Source organism: Lathyrus oleraceus, chromosome 1, assembly GCF_024323335.1.
Source record: "Lathyrus oleraceus cultivar Zhongwan6 chromosome 1, CAAS_Psat_ZW6_1.0, whole genome shotgun sequence".
In the NCBI taxonomy this organism is placed as follows: Eukaryota; Viridiplantae; Streptophyta; class Magnoliopsida; order Fabales; family Fabaceae; genus Lathyrus; species Lathyrus oleraceus.
In genome coordinates, this window is record NC_066579.1 from 343,065,814 (window position 1) to 343,083,587 (window position 17,774).

Consider the following 17,774-nt stretch of genomic DNA (forward strand, 5'->3'; position numbering starts at 1 on the left):
TTCCTTTGAAATAAAAAACAAATCATATGCATAAGCATTGCATGCATCATATGCATAAGCAAGTTTTGTTTCCGGTCCCTTGCCCTGTGGTCTAACTCTGTGTCCTTCATTTATTTTGAAGACAAGCTGACTCACCGGTACTACACTAGAGCCAACTCTACAAGACTGATGGATCATCTTGAACAAGAGAACCGTGAACTGAAGGAGGAAGTGGCCAGATTGACTGCCCTAATGGAGTCATTCATGGCTGCCCAGAGCCAGTCTTCTCCAACACCTTCAACTCCTCCCTAGAGGACGGTTATCTTCGAGATTGTCTCCTCAACTGTGCCCGCTGCCAGTACGCACTTTGTTCTAACAACCATGCCAACCGGGTTCCCGTGGGGGATGCCTCCCAATTTCATGCCTGAGGGTCCTGTCCCCGCCTTTGCTTCTCTGCCGACATCTAGCCCGATCCTTTCTGTTCCTCCTCCTGTCGTGCATACTTTGCCCAGGGTAGACGACACCATCTATCATTCTGAGCCGTCTGAGGGTCCAGATGTTTATGAGAAGATGGATGCTATGAACGATCAGTTTCTTGAGCTTCGCAAGGAATTGGAAACTCTCAGAGGGCAGGATCGTTTCGGCAAGTCTGCTGCCGAACTCTGCTTGGTTCCAAATGTGAAGATCCCTGTGAAATTCAAGGTCCCTGACTTTGAAAAGTACAAAGGAAATACTTGTCCTCTCAGCCACCTGGTCATGTATGCCAGGAAGATGTCAACTCAAACCGATAATGACCAACTACTCATCCACTACTTTCAGGATAATCTGTCAGGTGCCACTTTGCGTTGGTACATGGGTTTAAACACCGTGAACATCCGATCCTTCAATGATCTTGGCGAGGCCTTCGTCAAGCAGTACAAGTACAACGTGGATATGGCCCCCGATAGAGATCAATTGAGAGCCATGTCCCAGAAGGATAAAGAAACATTTAAGGAGTATGCCTAGAGGTGGCGAGAGGTGGCAGCACAGATCGTGCCTCCGCTAGAAGAGAAAGAGATGACTAAGATCTTTTTGAAGACTTTAAGTTCTTTTTATTATGAGCGGATGATTGCTAGCGCTCCTTCTGACTTCACCAAGATGATAAATATGGGGACGCGTCTAGAAGAAGGGGTCCGTGAAGGACGGTTAACCAGAGAAGAAGGCTCTTCTGCCAAACGTTATGGGGCGTTTGCAAAGAAGAAAGATGGAGAGGCACATGCTGTGACCTCCCATGAGAGACCAAGAAGACCCTCTGTGATGAGGAAGACCGAGCATCCCGCCGGTAACCAGCACCAGGTGGCTCATATAGCACCTGTTTTCAAAGACAATCAACAATATCAACAGCAATAGCTCCGTCCGCAACAGCAGGCCTACCAGCCTCGAAGCAGTAATCATACCAATACAAGTTACGAGAGGAAAAGGGTCACCTTCGATCTATTCCTATGACATACGCAGAGTTATATCCCTCTTTGATAGAGAGGAAACTGATTACTCCGAGAGACCCACCGGCTATACCTGCTAACCCCCAATGGTGGTATAAGCTCGAGTTACATTGTGTTTACCATTTTGGTGCTCCCGGCCACGACGTGGAGAATTGTTACCCTTTGAAGACCAAGGTTCAGGACCTTATGAGGTGTGGAATTCTGTGTTTTGAGGACGTAGGTCCTAATGTGAAGAAGAACCCATTACCCGAGCATGGGAAATATGTTAACATGGTCCAGGGGTGCCCTGGAAAATACAAAGTCAAGTATGTCAGTCATATTCGACAATCTCTGGTCCAGATGCATCGTTTGCTATGTGACTACAGTCATTACGAGCATGACCATGATAGATGCCGGGTCTGCTCTGTTAACCGATTGGGTTTTTGCCAGGTGCGCAAGGATGTTCAGGAAATGCTGGACGAAGGAGTCATTGAGATCCTTCAAAACAGGAGTGTTGATGAAAATGAGCCTGAGGTCAATGTGATCTCCCCAGTGTTCCGGATACCCGAGCCTGTTATCATCAAGTACAATGGTAGCAAGCAGAAGGCTTCTTCCGCTCTGATCATTAAGCCTGCTGGTCCTATGCCTTACTCTTCTGAAAAAGCAGTTCCCTATCGCTACAACGCCGTAGTAGTAGAGAATGGGAAAGAGGTGTCCTTGCCCTCTTCTTCTGTTGTGAATATTGCCGATGTTAGTGGTTTGACCCGTAGTGGCCGTGTGTTTTCAGCACCGCTGAATCCTCAAATTAATGCTGATTTTGTTGAACGCCCGATTGGGAACGCTGTGAATTCTCCGAATCCCGCACTTGCTGTTAAGCCCTCCTCCGTACTGAAAACTCCTACGTCTGTTGGCTCGAGTGGCAATGTGAAAGAAGACTGTGACGAGATGCTGAGGCTCATCAAGAAAAGTGAGTACAATGTCGTAGACCAACTTCTACAAACGCCATCCAAAATATCTGTGTTATCCTTACTCTTAAATTCAGAACCACACCGAGAGGCTCTGCAGAAGGTATTGGATGTGGCATATGTGGATCACGATGTCACTTTGGAGCAATTCGATAGCATTGTTGCAAATATTACTGCTTGTAACAACCTGAGCTTTTGTGACTCTGATCTCCCTGAGGAGGGAAGAGACCACAACTTGGCTTTACACATATCTATGAATTGTAGAGACGACGCCATGTCCAATGTACTGGTGGACAATGGGTCATCATTGAACATATTGCCGAAGTCCACTCTCTCAAAACTATCATATCAAGGGCCTCCCATGAGGCAGAGTGGAGTAGTTGTGAAGGCTTTCGATGGGTCTCGCAAAACTGTGATTGGGGAAGTTGATCTCCCAATCAAGATCGGACCAAGTGATTTTTCAGATTACCTTCCAGGTTATGGACATTCACCCATCGTATAGTTATCTTTTGGGCAGACCATGGATTCACGAGGCAGGCGCCGTGACATCCACCCTACACCAGAAATTGAAATTCGTGAAAAACAAGAAGCTGGTGGTGGTAGGGGGAGAAAGGGCTCTCCTGATTAGCCATTTGTCTTCCTTCTCTTATATAGATGCTGAGGTTGAAGTTGGAACTCCTTTCCAAGCTTTATCTATAGCTGAACCTGTCGAGGAAAGAGCTCCTTCATTTGCTTCCTACAAAGATGCAAAGTTGGCCATTGAGCATGGTGCAACCACTGGTTTAGGAAAAATGATTGAGTTAGAAGACAACGAATCCCGGGCTGGCATAGGTTTTTCTTCTGGTACTTTCAACAAGCAAGGGTTATTCAAGAGTGGAGGTTTCATCCACACTGGTCTAGATGAGGAGGCTGCTGCCGTTTTAGAAGAAGATACAGAGGATTCTGGCAATTTCATCATCCCTGGAGGGGTCTGCAACAATTGGGTCGCTGTGGATATTCCAACAGTTGTCCATAAGTCAACGTAATGATCACTTTGTTTAAAAACCCTTCTCCCATGCCAAAAGGAGGAGTGATAACATTGTTGGCAACATAAATACAATGATATTTTCATTCAATAAATTCATGTTAAATGTTTGTTTTCCAATTATTTTCCCTTTTCGCTTTTTGCATGAAATTGGTGATCACATAAAACCCTAAAAAATAGAATAAAATCGATCTTTTTCATATGCATAATGATTTGCCTTGTTTGAATTCTAAATCTTTTCATATCCAAAATCATTATGCAGGTTGATTTCTAAACCCATTGAACATAATGACCTAACACCATCTCTCAATTTTGAATTCCCTGTATTTGAGGTAGAGGAAGATGATGTTGAAGAGATTCCTGACGAGATTACCCGTCTACTTGAGCATGAAGAGAAGATCATTCAGCCGCATCTTGAGAATCTGGAAACAGTCAACTTGGGGTTTGAAGATTGTGTGCGAGAGGTAAAGATTGGGGCACTTCTGGAAGAATCTGTTAAGAAGGGGTTGATTAAGTTGCTACGAGAATATGTTGACGTCTTTTCCTGGTCATATGAAGACATGCCTGGTCTAGATACTGATATTGTGCAACATTTCCTACCTCTAAAGCCTGAGTGCATTCCTGTAAAGCAGAAGCTCAGAAGAACTCATCCTGATATGGCAGTGAAGATCAAAGAGGAAGTTCAGAAGCAAATTGATGCGGGGTTCCTGGTGACTTCTATATATCCTCAATGGGTGGCCAATATTGTGCCCGTGCCTAAGAAAGATGGAAAAGTCCGGATGTGTGTGGACTATAGAGAATTGAATAAGGCTAGTCCGAAAGATGATTTCCCTCTACCACATATTGATTTGTTGGTAGACAATACAGCTAATTCAATGTCTTCTCATTTATGGATGGATTTTCCGGATATAATCAGATTAAAATGGCACCCGAGGATATGGAGAAGACAACATTCATCACACCTTGGGGAACATTCTGTTATCGAGTGATGCCCTTCGGTTTGAAGAACGCCGGAGCCACGTATCAACGAGCTATGACTACCTTGTTTCATGATATGATGCATAAGGAGATTGAGGTGTACGTTGACGATACGATCGCTAAGTCAAGATCGGAGGCGGTACTCCCAGTAGAGGGGGAGATCCCATCAATGAGAGTCTTGATGGAGGCCAAGTTGACTGATGCTGAATGGGTTCAGAGTCGTTATGACCAGCTGAACTTGATTGAAGAGAAGAGATTGACTGCCATGTGCCATAGTCAGTTATATCAGCAGAGAATGAAGAAAGCTTTTGATAAGAAGGTCAAGCCTCGTGTGTTCCGAGAAGGTGACCTTGTGCTCAAGAAAGTTTTGTCTTTCACGCCCGATTCCAGGGGCAAGTGGATTCCAAACTATGAAGGTCCATATGTTGTTAAGAGAGCCTTTTCAGGCGGTGCTTTGATATTTACAACTATGGATGGGGAGGATTTCACTCATCCTGTGAATTCAGATGCAGTCAAGAAATACTTCGCCTAAAAAAAACAAAAAAAAACTGAATAGCTCGCTAAGTTGAAAACCCGAAAGGGTGGCTTAGGCAAAAATGAGCGTCTCGGTGGATTGAAAACCCGAAAGGGCGGTCCAGGAAAAAGTTAGAGACACAAAAAATATATAATAATGATATATGTATCCCGCTAGATTGAGTACCTCATCCTGGGGCAATCTAGGCAAAAATTAGGGATTTGGCAAGTAACTGCATCCTGACAAGACTTTGTTCTACAACTGTCGTCCATCAGAGATCCTTGCTCATTGTCAGCCAAAGCTTCAAATACATCGGATTCAGAATTGGTGGAGAAATGGTCATTATGTTCAATGTAGCCCTTTTCCAATATATATCACCAATTTCAAATTTGTAAAGATCTATGGAGTCTTGCCATTCGCAGACTACCATTCTATCAAATAAATTTGAGCCTTTTATCCAATTATTGGCACTCTTATCTGTTTCTATTCAACAAATGTTTTGCATGTATTGATTAAGAAAATATCATTGTTTTAAACGATCAAATTTTTTATAATTTGTTTTTAAACAAAGTGAACATTCAGAATGACGAAAGGATACTTAGGAGATCCTCAGTGCTCTCCCAAGGGTGGTACGATCCCCAACAGGGTAAGATTTTTGTCCATATTCCTGGCATGACTGTATCTCCTCCCTCCGGAACCTCTTGTGGTTTATCCTACCAAGTGGATTGCTTGTTGAGAGTCACCTCTCTTCCCTTCAGCAGAGTAGCAATCTTTCTTCCTCAGCAGCTTGGATCTCTTTGGGCATGAGCGGTATTTGGTGGTTGATCCTGATAAATCCTTTATCTCCTCGGATAGATTCCCCAGCAGAGTTGTTAATGTGGTGGACCTTGTCTGTGATAACTCTCGTCCCCAGCTGGAATGATTGATGATTCATCCCCTGCAGAGTTCTTTGCTTCCTGGTATCTCTGATCCCCAGCAGATTGGATACTCTCCGGTGAACTTGGCTTTCTCTCTTGAGATGTAGTACCGGGTGGTTAATTCCTGGACTTGGTTGTGTTAGATATGTCTGTCTGTCAGCACACATCATACATAAACCACGCATATTCATGCATAATTATAACATTCAGGTATTCATGTTGCATTCTTTTCCATATATCGTTGTTTGTTGTCTCCTGCTATTTGGTGATATACTTCCCCAAGCAGACGTGTGTGTCTGATCTCTCCATATAGAGTCAGCTCCATAAGCAGAAAGCGTCTATCCTTTCTTCCATATTCCCCATAGGTTATATCCTCGTGGATGTTGATTGTTTTTGTTCCTTCCCAACACATATACTGGGATGGTTTTCCCCATTAAGTTATATCCTCACCGGGACAAGTCTTGATTTGGTGTGCCTATCTAGTTTGATCCTAGATCGGTCTCTTGAGACTCTTTTCCTGTTTCCCCGTGGTAAATGAATAATCGCTCAATAATTAGTAATTATTATCCCGGCGGAGTCTGTGGTTCTCTACCCTCATACCGGTAGTTGTAAGTCATATTTCTGTGGTCTACTACCCAGTAACCGGTAGTTGTAAACCCCATTTTGTCCACGTGCAGAGTTAAACCTTGATTATTGTTCATCCTAACCGATGACGGGTACTCTCTTTTGTGGTTCTCTACCCTCATACCGGTAGATGTAATTCCCTCCTTGTTGGTTATCTTTATACAAAATTCGATATTGACATTCCTTAATTTTTAAGTATACCACCCAGTAACCGGTGATATATCTCTTGGATAATTGCTCTAATTACGTAATTTATCCCCAGCGGGTCATCTCTCGTCTATCTTGTTGTTGTTAGTAGCGATTGTTCCTCCCTGAATTTGTCATCATTATATACCTGGTTTCGGTATCCCGATGCCTTTTCTTTTCGGTCGATTTATCCTTTATTAACCCAGTAACCGGTTGTGGATAATCGTCCATGCGAGTATACTATCTACGTTCTGACGGTAATAGATAGTATATCTCATGCACTCTTTGGTCGAAGCCTTTTATTCTTCCCCAGTTGAGTAAGATTCGTACCCCCTTTTCGGAGTCGAATGTCCATCCCATAATCGAGTTTTCTTTTTGCCCTTTTTTTGGATGATGAGTGTTTTGGGAATATTCCCCAATTCACGCCTTGATTGGTCATCATTATATACCTAGTTTCGGTATCCCGATGCCTTTTCTTTTCGGTCGATTTATCCTTTATTAACCCAGTAACCGGTTGTGGATAATCGTCCATGCGAGTATATTATCTACGTTCGGACGGTAATAGATAGTATATCTCATGCACTCTTTGGTCGAAGCTTTTGTTCTTCCCTAGTCGAGTAAGATTCGTACCCCCTTTACGGAGTCGAATATCCATCCTATCATCGAGTTTGGTTTTAGCCCTCTTTTGGATGATGAGTGTTTTGGGAATATTCCCCAATTCACGCCTTAGTTGGTCACCTATTATATGCCCAGTAACCGGTATCCTTGGTGTTCCCTCCTCTCTGCTCCCTATTATGACTTTTTGTCCTCTATGGAGTCAGATTTTCCTTAGTTGAGATATACCTTTTTAGGTCTTCCTCAGATGATTTGGTTGATTGATATCTCTCACCCTTATACCGGTCTTAGATATTCATTCTTCCCGAGCATGTTGTATCTCACCCTCATACCGGCGATCAGATCACATATCTCCTTGAGCTTATTACCCAGTAACCGGTAATACCTCGTCCCGCTGCTTCTCCAGGAGTGTCCTTTTAGGCATCCCCAGCGAAGTCCCTTAGTGGATTGTTTTCATCCGGATTTTTAACCGAAGTATCCGTTGTGGATAGTTTTTGTTGTATTGGCATATTCCCCAATACATGCACCTTTGAGTCAGCTCGGGTCTTTCCATTGGATATTTTCCCTTTGGAATTCTGTTCCCCAAGCGTTGAGTCGTGACCTGCTCGCGCATTTTATTCCCTCTCCTATCCCCATAAGAGTCCCCAGAGTCTCTGTCCCATTGAGTGTATTTCTCATATGGATTGTCAGTTTCTCCGGATGTCTTTTCTTCTTTGTGGACACATATCCCCACAGAGTTCGTACTATTTGCATACATACATCTGCATCATGAGGTCTCTTAGGGACCAAAATTTGTCTCTTTGTTATTATTTAAGCCCATTCTACCTCGTCGAGACGAAGTTTTTAACCTTCACTTCTCCGGCTAGAATGGCCTTAAATAGGGGCATCTGTAAGACCCCAATTTTGACCCTAAGATCCCTCATGGCATCATAACATTGCATTTGCATAGCCTCAAGGATCATGAGCATCTTGGTTCCCTTTGCCTTTGGGTGGGACTCCTTGTGATTGGTTTGAGATCACCAAGCATACTTGGATTATACATCATTGTTTCTCTTACTTTTGTTTACTAAAAATAAAAATAAAATAAAAAAGAAAAAAGAAAAAAAATAAATAAATAAATAAATAAATAAATAAATAAATAAATAAATAAAATATAACAAAAAATTTTTTTTGGACTTGGGCCTCTCTCATTTGAGCCCACGGGTCCACAAAAACGAGGTTATAAATTCAGAGTTTCAGTGAAACAAAAGGACATGCCATTCCTATTACCCTGGCAGGAAAAAGAAAGTGAGAGAAGAGCTAACAGAGTTCAAAGAAATCTCCAGAGGATGAAGGAAACTCATCGGCAAAGAACCAATTCCCTCTCATATAAACCCTCAGATTGCTCTGCAAACCTCACGGGTGCAACTCAATTTCAATCGATCCTCCCCAATCAGGTATGCCCTATTTCCACTACTTTATACTTTCAACCTGAAATTTTTTGATACCCTTTTAATGTATGTGTTTGACAAGAGGTTTAGGCCTCCTGCCCTTGGTTACTTTATTTTCTTTTCCCTTATCTCTTGTATGTTTAGGAATTTAACCCTTTTTTTTTTCCCATTCTAGCCCAAGCCAAAACTTTTTGTGCAAACAATAACTTTTGTTTTCAACATTAGAAACCTAAGTCTTATGTTTTTGATTTTCAAAACTTATTTTTCATAACACTTATTATGAATTGAACCTTTTAATCCACTTTAACCATATTTTTGTAAATACTTTTAATTGGTAAATATAACCCATTAAAATACTTTTTGTGGTTTCAATGGCCACCTTCTTAATCAAACCCTTTTTTATAACCATTAGCTATTAGGTTTGAGTTATCCTTGAGGTAGATATAATACTCACCTTTATCCTTAGTGATGGACAATGAGTCTTCCATGCTTATTATAGGGTTAACCCCTCACTAGCATGTTGAAGCTATCCCCACATGGTGGATTTGTGGTTTTAGGTTGAGTTTTCTCCCTTTGATAACAAAAGACCTTAAGGTTTTTGGACCAATCAATTCACCAACTTTTTTTTGAACTTTTTTACCCCGAACTACGAGGTTTTGATCCTAATCTTTTTTTAAGATGGTACGTAGGCAATGGGTTCATCCATTCAAACACAAAATGTAAATAAATTTGTATATTCTTTTCTCATCCCTTCAATCATGTTTGCACAAATAAATTTTCACAAAAAAAAAACAACAACCTTACAACAAATGTGAAAAGGGCTCCCTAGGAGTACCTAGGATGCTTTGGGTGCCTAACACCTTCCCATTGCATAACCAACCCCCTTACCCAGATCTCTGACATTTTTACTAGTTTTTTATTCGATAAAACTTTTAGGTTTTTGTTCACTTTCTAACCATTCCTTTGGATAAATAGAAGTGCGGTGGTGACTCGACTTGTATGATTTACCTTGGATTTAGTCAATATCTCTAATGGTAACGAATACCCCGCTACACTCTTCCACAACTACTTGTGTTTCCTGCTCTAATTCCTCCATAGGTGTATCAATGCTTTGTGATTCTTGAATTTCTTCAAGCTCTACTTTCCTCCCACTGATTCCTTTGGAAATAAAATCCTTTTCTAGGAAAACTCCAGTTCGAGCGACAAACACTTTGCCCTCAGAAGGATTGTAGAAGTAATACCCTCTTATTTCTTTAGGATACCCCACAAATAAGCATTTGTCAGATTTGGGCTCAAGCTTAGTTGAAATTTGTCGTTTCACATAAACTTCGCAACCCTAAATCTTCATGTAAGACATATGTGGTTTCTTACCACTCCATATCTCATATGGTGTCTTCTCAACCTTTTTAGATGGAACACGATTAAGTGTGTAAGCTGCTGTCAATAGTGCATGTCCCTAAAAGGAGTTTGGAAGATCGGTGTGACTCATCATGGATCAGACCATGTCTAACAGGGTTCGATTTCTTCTCTCAGATACACCATTCCATTGGGGTATCCTAGGAGGAGTAAGTTGAGATAGGATCCCACACTCTTTTAGATGGTCATCAAACTCTAGGCTTAAATACTCACCACCTCGACCTGATCGAAGAGTTTTAATATTCTTACTTATTTGGTTTTGTACTTCATTCTTGAATTCCTTGAACATTTCAAAGGACTCTGATTTGTGTTTCATTAGATACACATAACCATATCTACTGAAATCATCAGTAAATGTGATGAAGTACTGAAAACCTCCTCTGGCTGGTATGTTCAGTGGTCCACATACATCAGTATGTATGAGGGCCAAAAGATCATTAGCTCTTTCACCTTTTCCTGTGAATGGAGACTTTGTCATCTTTCCAATTAAACAATATCTGCAGGTCTCATATGATTCATAATCAAAAGAGTCCAAGAGTTCATCTTTATGGAGTTTGGAAATGCATTTCTCATTTATGTGGCCTAATCGACAATGCCAAAGGTAAGTTAGATTTAACTCATTAGGTTTCATCCTTTTAGTATTAATTTTATAAATAGGCATTTCAAGATCAAGGACATATAGTCCATTGTTCATTTGTGCAGTAGCATAGAATATATCATTCAAATAAATTGAGCAACAATTGTTCTTTATTATAAATGAAAAACCAAACTTGTCCAAACAAGAAACGGAAATAATATTCCTGCTAATTGCAGGTACATAATAACAGTTCTCTAACTGAATTATTAAACCACTAGGTAAAGTCAATACATAAGTTCCTACGGCTAAAGCAACAACCTTTGCTCCATTGCCAACTCGTAGGTCAACTTCACCTTTTGCCAAATCTCTACTCCTTTTTAGCTCCTGCACATTGGTACAAATGTGAGAACCGCATCCAGCATCTAATACCCATGATACAGAAGTAGATAAATTAATTTCAATAACAAAAATACCTGAAGTTGAAGTCTCTACTCCATTCTTTTTATCTTCCAGGTACTTTGGGTTGTTTCTCTTCCAATGTTCGGTCTTACCGCAATGGAAGCAGGTGCCTTCCTTTGCTATGCCTCCACTAGGCTTCAAAGCAGCAACAGTGGGTTTGGGTTTGGCAACTTCCTTTCCTTTCCCTTTATCACCCTGCTTGGTGGGTCTTTTGTTCGGTCTCTTTCCATTTTCGATCATCAGAATGGACTTCCCTTTTGACTTCAGATTCTGCTCAGCAGTTCTTAACATGGCTAGCAGTTCAGGAAGAGATTTGTCGATATCATTCATATTGAAATTTAGGACAAATTGACTGAATCTATCTGGCAACGATTGCAAGATCAAATCAGTTGCGAGTTCCTTTCCGAAGGGAAAACCCAACCTCTCAAGGTTTTCCACATACCCAATCATCTTGAGCACATGGGACCTACAGGGGCTCCCTCAACTGACTTGCCTTGAAAAAGGGCTTTTGAAACTTCAAACCTTTCATGCCTTGCTTGCTCTTGATAGAGCATCTTCAGGTGTTCGATCATATCGAACGCTGTCATGTTCTCATGTTGCTTTTGCAACGCTGAGTTCATGGTAGCTAGCATGAGACAAGAAGTTTCATTAGCATCATCGACATGCTTCTTATAAGCATCTCTTTCTGCCTTAGGTGCAGAACTAGGAGGTTCCTCTTCAGGAACAGGTTTCTCCAAGACATACAGCTTTCTATCATGTTTGAGGATAATCCTCAGATTTCGGTGCCAATCCAGAAAATTTGTCCCAGACAATTTTTCCTTGTTAAGGATTGATCACAAAATGTTGTTAGAGGTGTTTGTTGTCATGGTAATCTACATGAAAATAATGAAAATATAAGTATCAATAACATATTTAATTAGGCCTTTAATTAAATATGCTCCCACTATTTTACTCAAAACAAATGGCCCTCACCATTTGATTCGGAAAATCCCGTTGGAAGATTTTCTAGTGGGTCGAGATCCACATTTCACTTTGTTTTAAGTTTGCGTAGGCGGATTACACAAAACTAGGTTATTTAGGTAGGAATTCTTTCCAATTGTATCTAATACAACTCTCGAATATTTTAGTTGGGTGAATAACTCCTTATTCCAATCCATCACATGGATCATTTCCAACTCTTGCTTCTAAACATATATAATCTTATTATAATTTGTTTAGTTAAGTTTGACCCATTGTTTTAGCAATTGGATATTACAATTATCCCATCACACCTTACTAATATAGAACATGCACCTCGCATAGGCGAAAGCTACATTATCCGATACTAGTCTTGATGAGTGCTAAAACTTGGAAAGCATAAACTTAATATTTAATTTGAGGGAATTTGCAATTATTCTGATCTCACCGGCTTATTTATCATATAAATCGTCTCTCACATGCATCAACATACATTCACATGCATCAACATACATAATGAAACAGTTATGACCCCTAGCGTAATTGTTCTCCCAAGCCAATGAGAGAACCTAAGCTAACCTAATAACGATCTAAGCTTCTCCAAGCAAGATCTTCAAGGTTGTCCTCCTTTGATATTGAATTCTTCTCTTTCTTCATAACATTACATTACATAAAAGAAACTCGTTTTACATACGAGGGAGTGAGATGAGAAAAGAAGTTACATTAAGAGATTAAAAGAGAGGTACGACACGCAGGTCGTATTTTAAAAACCCAAAACAAAATAAAGGAAAACTAAGGCCATAACCGATCACCACAAGACAATAATAATAAACACATTATTATTATTAATTTTAATTCTTTTAATTAATTAAAACCAAATTAAATTTCAGAGACCGATCACACTACGCAGAGTTAGCCGGGGGTCCGCTGCCCGGTCAGCGGACGGTGGTTCCGCTGACCGATCAGCGGACGGGGGTCAAGGGGGCAACGCCCCTGACCAAAATTTTTAATGAACAATTCATTTGAAATCGACGTTGTTTTTCGCATCAACACTTGATACTCTAAGGCACAACTCTTGCGCAGTCACAACCCCAATCGCATAACTCTTTGACAACACAACCCTTGTACCGTCATTAACCCTAATGCACCAATTTCAGACCGTCAAACACACCTCGATTGTTGATTCAGTATGATTGATCAACACGTCATTTCTTCACCATACTAATGTCGGATCAAGAAGCAAATGACCATTGATCGCTCAAAGGAAAACAACCATTAAGTGTTTGAATGAACGAAACAGAAACAATATATCATATATACCATATTTTGCATCAGGATTACTTATATCATATATATAACTTGATCAATCTCAATTGCATAACCTATGGACGATCGATGTATCGCTTCTTCACCATACTAATGTCGGACTCCGAAGCATAGTCAACATCAATCATCCAAATCATACACACATGACGCCAAATTTAATTACTCGTTTATTCTTTGATTCATTCCGTCTTTTAATTGTATTAATACAGAAAACACAGAAAATAAACAGCTATCAAATGCATGGTTTCGAAAGTGGCTCTGATACCACTGTAGCAGAAGAGCGATCCAAAGTGTAGCGGAATTTAAAATTTCTCCTTTAGTGATCCTTACGAATGGGCATGATCAGTGATAGAATCGTTACCTCTTGTGGCGATTGTAACCTTTGATGCAGATCTACGGAGAGATCACGAACGTTGAACGATGACAACGCCTCTACTCAGTCCACACGAACGGATTCCTTCAATCTCAGTGCTAGCTGCTACGAATGAAGGCTTTGAGTGAGAGAGAGAGAGAAACGAAATTGCAACTGCACAAATGCTTCTACACAAGGGTTCTATTTATAGAACCACTTGTGTGGACTGCAAGCTAAAAAGGCCCACTCAAGTGTATGTGGCCCATATCTTATAATATGCCAAAATCACTTAAGCGCGTGGTACCTTATCATATTTCATATTCTACTTAAGTACACTGTACCTTACGATGTTTAACAATTCACTTAAGTGCACCGTGCATTACGGTATTCCTTAGTTACTCTATCTCTCATCAATCCGTCCTTTTGCGTGTGACCCTGTAGGTTTTCGCGGCATTGGCAATTATATTAAATCACATATTTAACATAATAAACAGTGAGCGATATCTATCAACACATCACTGCTACCCAAGACACGAAAATGTCATGTGATCTGACAAATCCTTTTGTGATAATACTTATGTGTATAATTACCCTTTTGCCCTTATGTCTATATTGAACACAAGGCATAGACTGTGTCATGATAACACGAAATTATATCATATTTTTGGACTTAATTCAATTAAATTTTATTATTATTTATTTCAGTTCACTTCATTTTATTAGATATTACGCGGCATTTTCTTCCTATTTGTCTCAGGTGGCTTATTTTGAAGCACAAGTAAAAATGGAAGAAAAGGAGGTGAAAAAAGGAAAGAAAATGAACCAAATGTCAAAGCCCAGCCCAAAACACAAAAGCGCAGGTGCCGTGCATGTGACGGACGTCACAGAGGGCGTGACGAGCGTCACGCCTTGCACACTCCTGTGACGGACGTCACACATGGTGTGACGAACGTCACACCATTCCCCTACATTTTTGGCGCAAGGAACGCCTCAGAGACGTTGAGGAGACGTTGAGGAGTGTTGGGCCCTATATCCACGCCATGCATTTATCCACGTTGAAGACTTTTTGGCAGCGGAAGCGGTTACTCAAACATATATAAATAGCCACTTGCAAAAACCAAAGAGGGTTCCAAAGCTTTTCCACATTTTTCCTTTGCCGTTTTCGCTTTTGCATATTTTATTTTTCCAGCAGCTTAGGCATTGTTTCTTTATTATTTTTACGAGTTCTACTTTATCTCTTTTGCAATTTCTATTTTCCTTTTTCCTTTTAGCATTTAGTTAATTCTTTTCGTACAATAGTTTCTACACCGGAAACTATTGTACACCTTTTTACCGGATCTAACCTTACGTTAGAATCTAGTTTTATTTCCTTCGTTTTAATTTGTTGTTTAACTGAAGAATCCAAGAACAAATCCTACCGGCTTGTGGTGGAGTGTTCAAGACTATTGTTTACCTCATTCAGGTTCTTTAATTATTATTTAATGCTTTGTTTTATTATTTATTTATATTATCTGCCTGGGATGAGTCTGTTTATGCATGATAAATATTTTAGTTTGTTTAGCATGTCTGGCTAATTTATTTAGGTATCGGTATGTAAAGTAAGCGGAATGAAGGAATAAAAACTAAGTCGGTTAAATTAAGTTTAGAATTAAAATCACTCTTTTTACGGTTTAAATTTACAGGTTTAATAACAAAGGTTTTTACGAAAGTAAAAGACATAAAGAAGTTAAAATCAATAGAGCGAGAGTTTGAGGTTTTAACTGGACAGTGTAAATTAGACATTAATTCTAGATCAGGGCGAGAGCAAGTTTTAGAGTTAATTAAATTCCGATCTTTTCCAAAAGTATTTTTAAAGATTGAATGTGAGGACGAGAGTTAAGCATTCGAATTTAACTATATAACCTAAGTCAACAGAGCGAGAGTTTGAGATAAGGGTGTTTAAACGGTCGGCGTTTTCTTGAAAAGAGTTTCTATGGACTGTATTGCTTTCAAAAAATGGTTTTTGACTTAATTATAAGTGACAGCTACATTAACATAAAATCATGGTTTATTCAATAGAGCGAGAGTTTGAGATAAAACTTTTAATCAATAAAGTCAACTGAAAAGATTTATTTTAAAACCAAGAGACCGACGAAGGATTGATTCCCTAATTACGATGAACTGCATACCGATATCTGCTTTATTAATATTTAATCTAGATCTTAGTTTAGTTTTTAGCTTTCCCCCAAACAATCAAACATTGTTCACCTTAGCTTTACGAAGTAACCTTAGATAACGGTATATCGATTCATAAGTCCCTGTGGGATCGATATCTTTTAAAACTACGCGATAGAACTGTGCACTTGCAGTTTGTACCCATTCTCGACTCACGAAGTCGAGCGATCATGTCATCCTTGTCCAGTTCAATATTAGGCCCATAGACATTTATCCTGTTACGCAGGATGGGCAAATTCCATCTAGGTCACTCATGTCCCTTAGCATGCTTCGTGGAGTATCCATCAACTGTCTTTATGGTCATCCAGTTACGGACAATGTTTGATCAGTAATAAGGCACTCGACTCTACATCTAGGGTCCATAGTGGTTTCAGGTCGAAGGGTGGTATACACCATTATCACCATGAGAATAACTTATGACACTTTGCATAACATTCTATATAGTATTCTCATAGCGGGTTAATCCAGTATAAATATTACTCTTAATATTCATACCTATGTTTAGGACTTGATAACTCATTATCCATGATCCATGAGATGTGATCATCAGTCTATATACATAATAGTCTTAATGCTTGAATGTTATCCCACTTCACAATAAAGCTCGACTATGGATACTTTAAGAATAATGTCCTTATGTTTAATGTGATCTCATGATTAAGTCACACTTGATACATTAAACGGACTATCTATTCTAGGGACTTTATTAGACAAACATAATAAAGAAAAAGCCTTTTATTATTAATAAATAATTCAATACAAGTACCAAAAGTATTGACCTCTAGGGCTTACACCAACAGAAACTACCCGGGTCTTTTAGTTTGGGAGGCATGTTATTTTGGATTATTGCGCTACACTCAGCAGTAAGTGTAACTGTTTCATTATCCTCGATATTTTTCTTATTGGATAGGATCTCTTTAAGAAATTTGGAATATGAGGGCATTTGCATGATGGCTTCTGTAAAGGGAATTGTAATGTTTAGTTGCTTTAGAAGTTCAATAAATTTCCTAAATTGCCCTGCAGTTTTAGAATTTACGAGTCTTTGAGGATACGGTATGGGTGGTTTATAAGGTGGTGGAGGCACATAAGGTTTTTCTTTCTCTTCAGCCTATCCGGTATTATCTTCCTTCTCCTTCGGTTCACTTACCTTCTCAGTTGTTGTTTTGTCTGGTTTTTGGTACATGGCAGGATTTTGGAGTCTTGGATCTACGGGTCCGTTTAGTTCTTTTCCACTCCTCAATATAATGGCATTTGCATGTCCTTTTGGATTAGGTTGTAGTTGTCCAGGAAATATGCCAGCGGGAGCGACAGTAGATGCTTGTTGTTGAGCCACTTGTGAAATCTGTGTTTCAAGCATTAAGAGATAGCGCTAGAAGATGGCTTCAATCTCTTCCTTCCAACTCAGTCACCACATGGAACGAGTTGAAGAAAGTTTTTCTTGCCCGATACTTTCCGCCAAGCAAAACAGCTATGTTCAGAGCCCAGATAAACGGATTTAAACAGAAAGACAATGAGTCTCTTTTCGAAGCATGGGAAAGATACAAAGATATGATGAGACTTTGCCCACACCATGGTTTGGAAGACTGGTTAGTAATTCACACATTTTATAATGGTCTCTTGTACAACACAAGGTTAACAATAGACGCCGCTGCAGGTGGTGCACTAATGAACAAACCTTATGCTGATGCTTACCAGCTTATCGAGAGCATGTCCCAAAACCACTATCAGTGGGGAACCGAACGAACAATGGTGGAAAAACCTCAAACGAAAACTGGCATGTA

General features: G+C 39.9%; 1 non-coding gene across 1 annotated transcript; it reads right to left on the reverse strand.

Annotated features, from left to right (window-relative positions):
• Window positions 1-17,463: 17,463 nt before the first annotated feature.
• On the reverse strand, window positions 17,464-17,570 carry LOC127116994 (small nucleolar RNA R71). Its single transcript, XR_007801759.1, has one exon. It is a non-coding gene; the product is annotated as a small nucleolar RNA R71 (small nucleolar RNA).
• Between the last annotated feature and the right edge of the window lie 204 nt (window positions 17,571-17,774).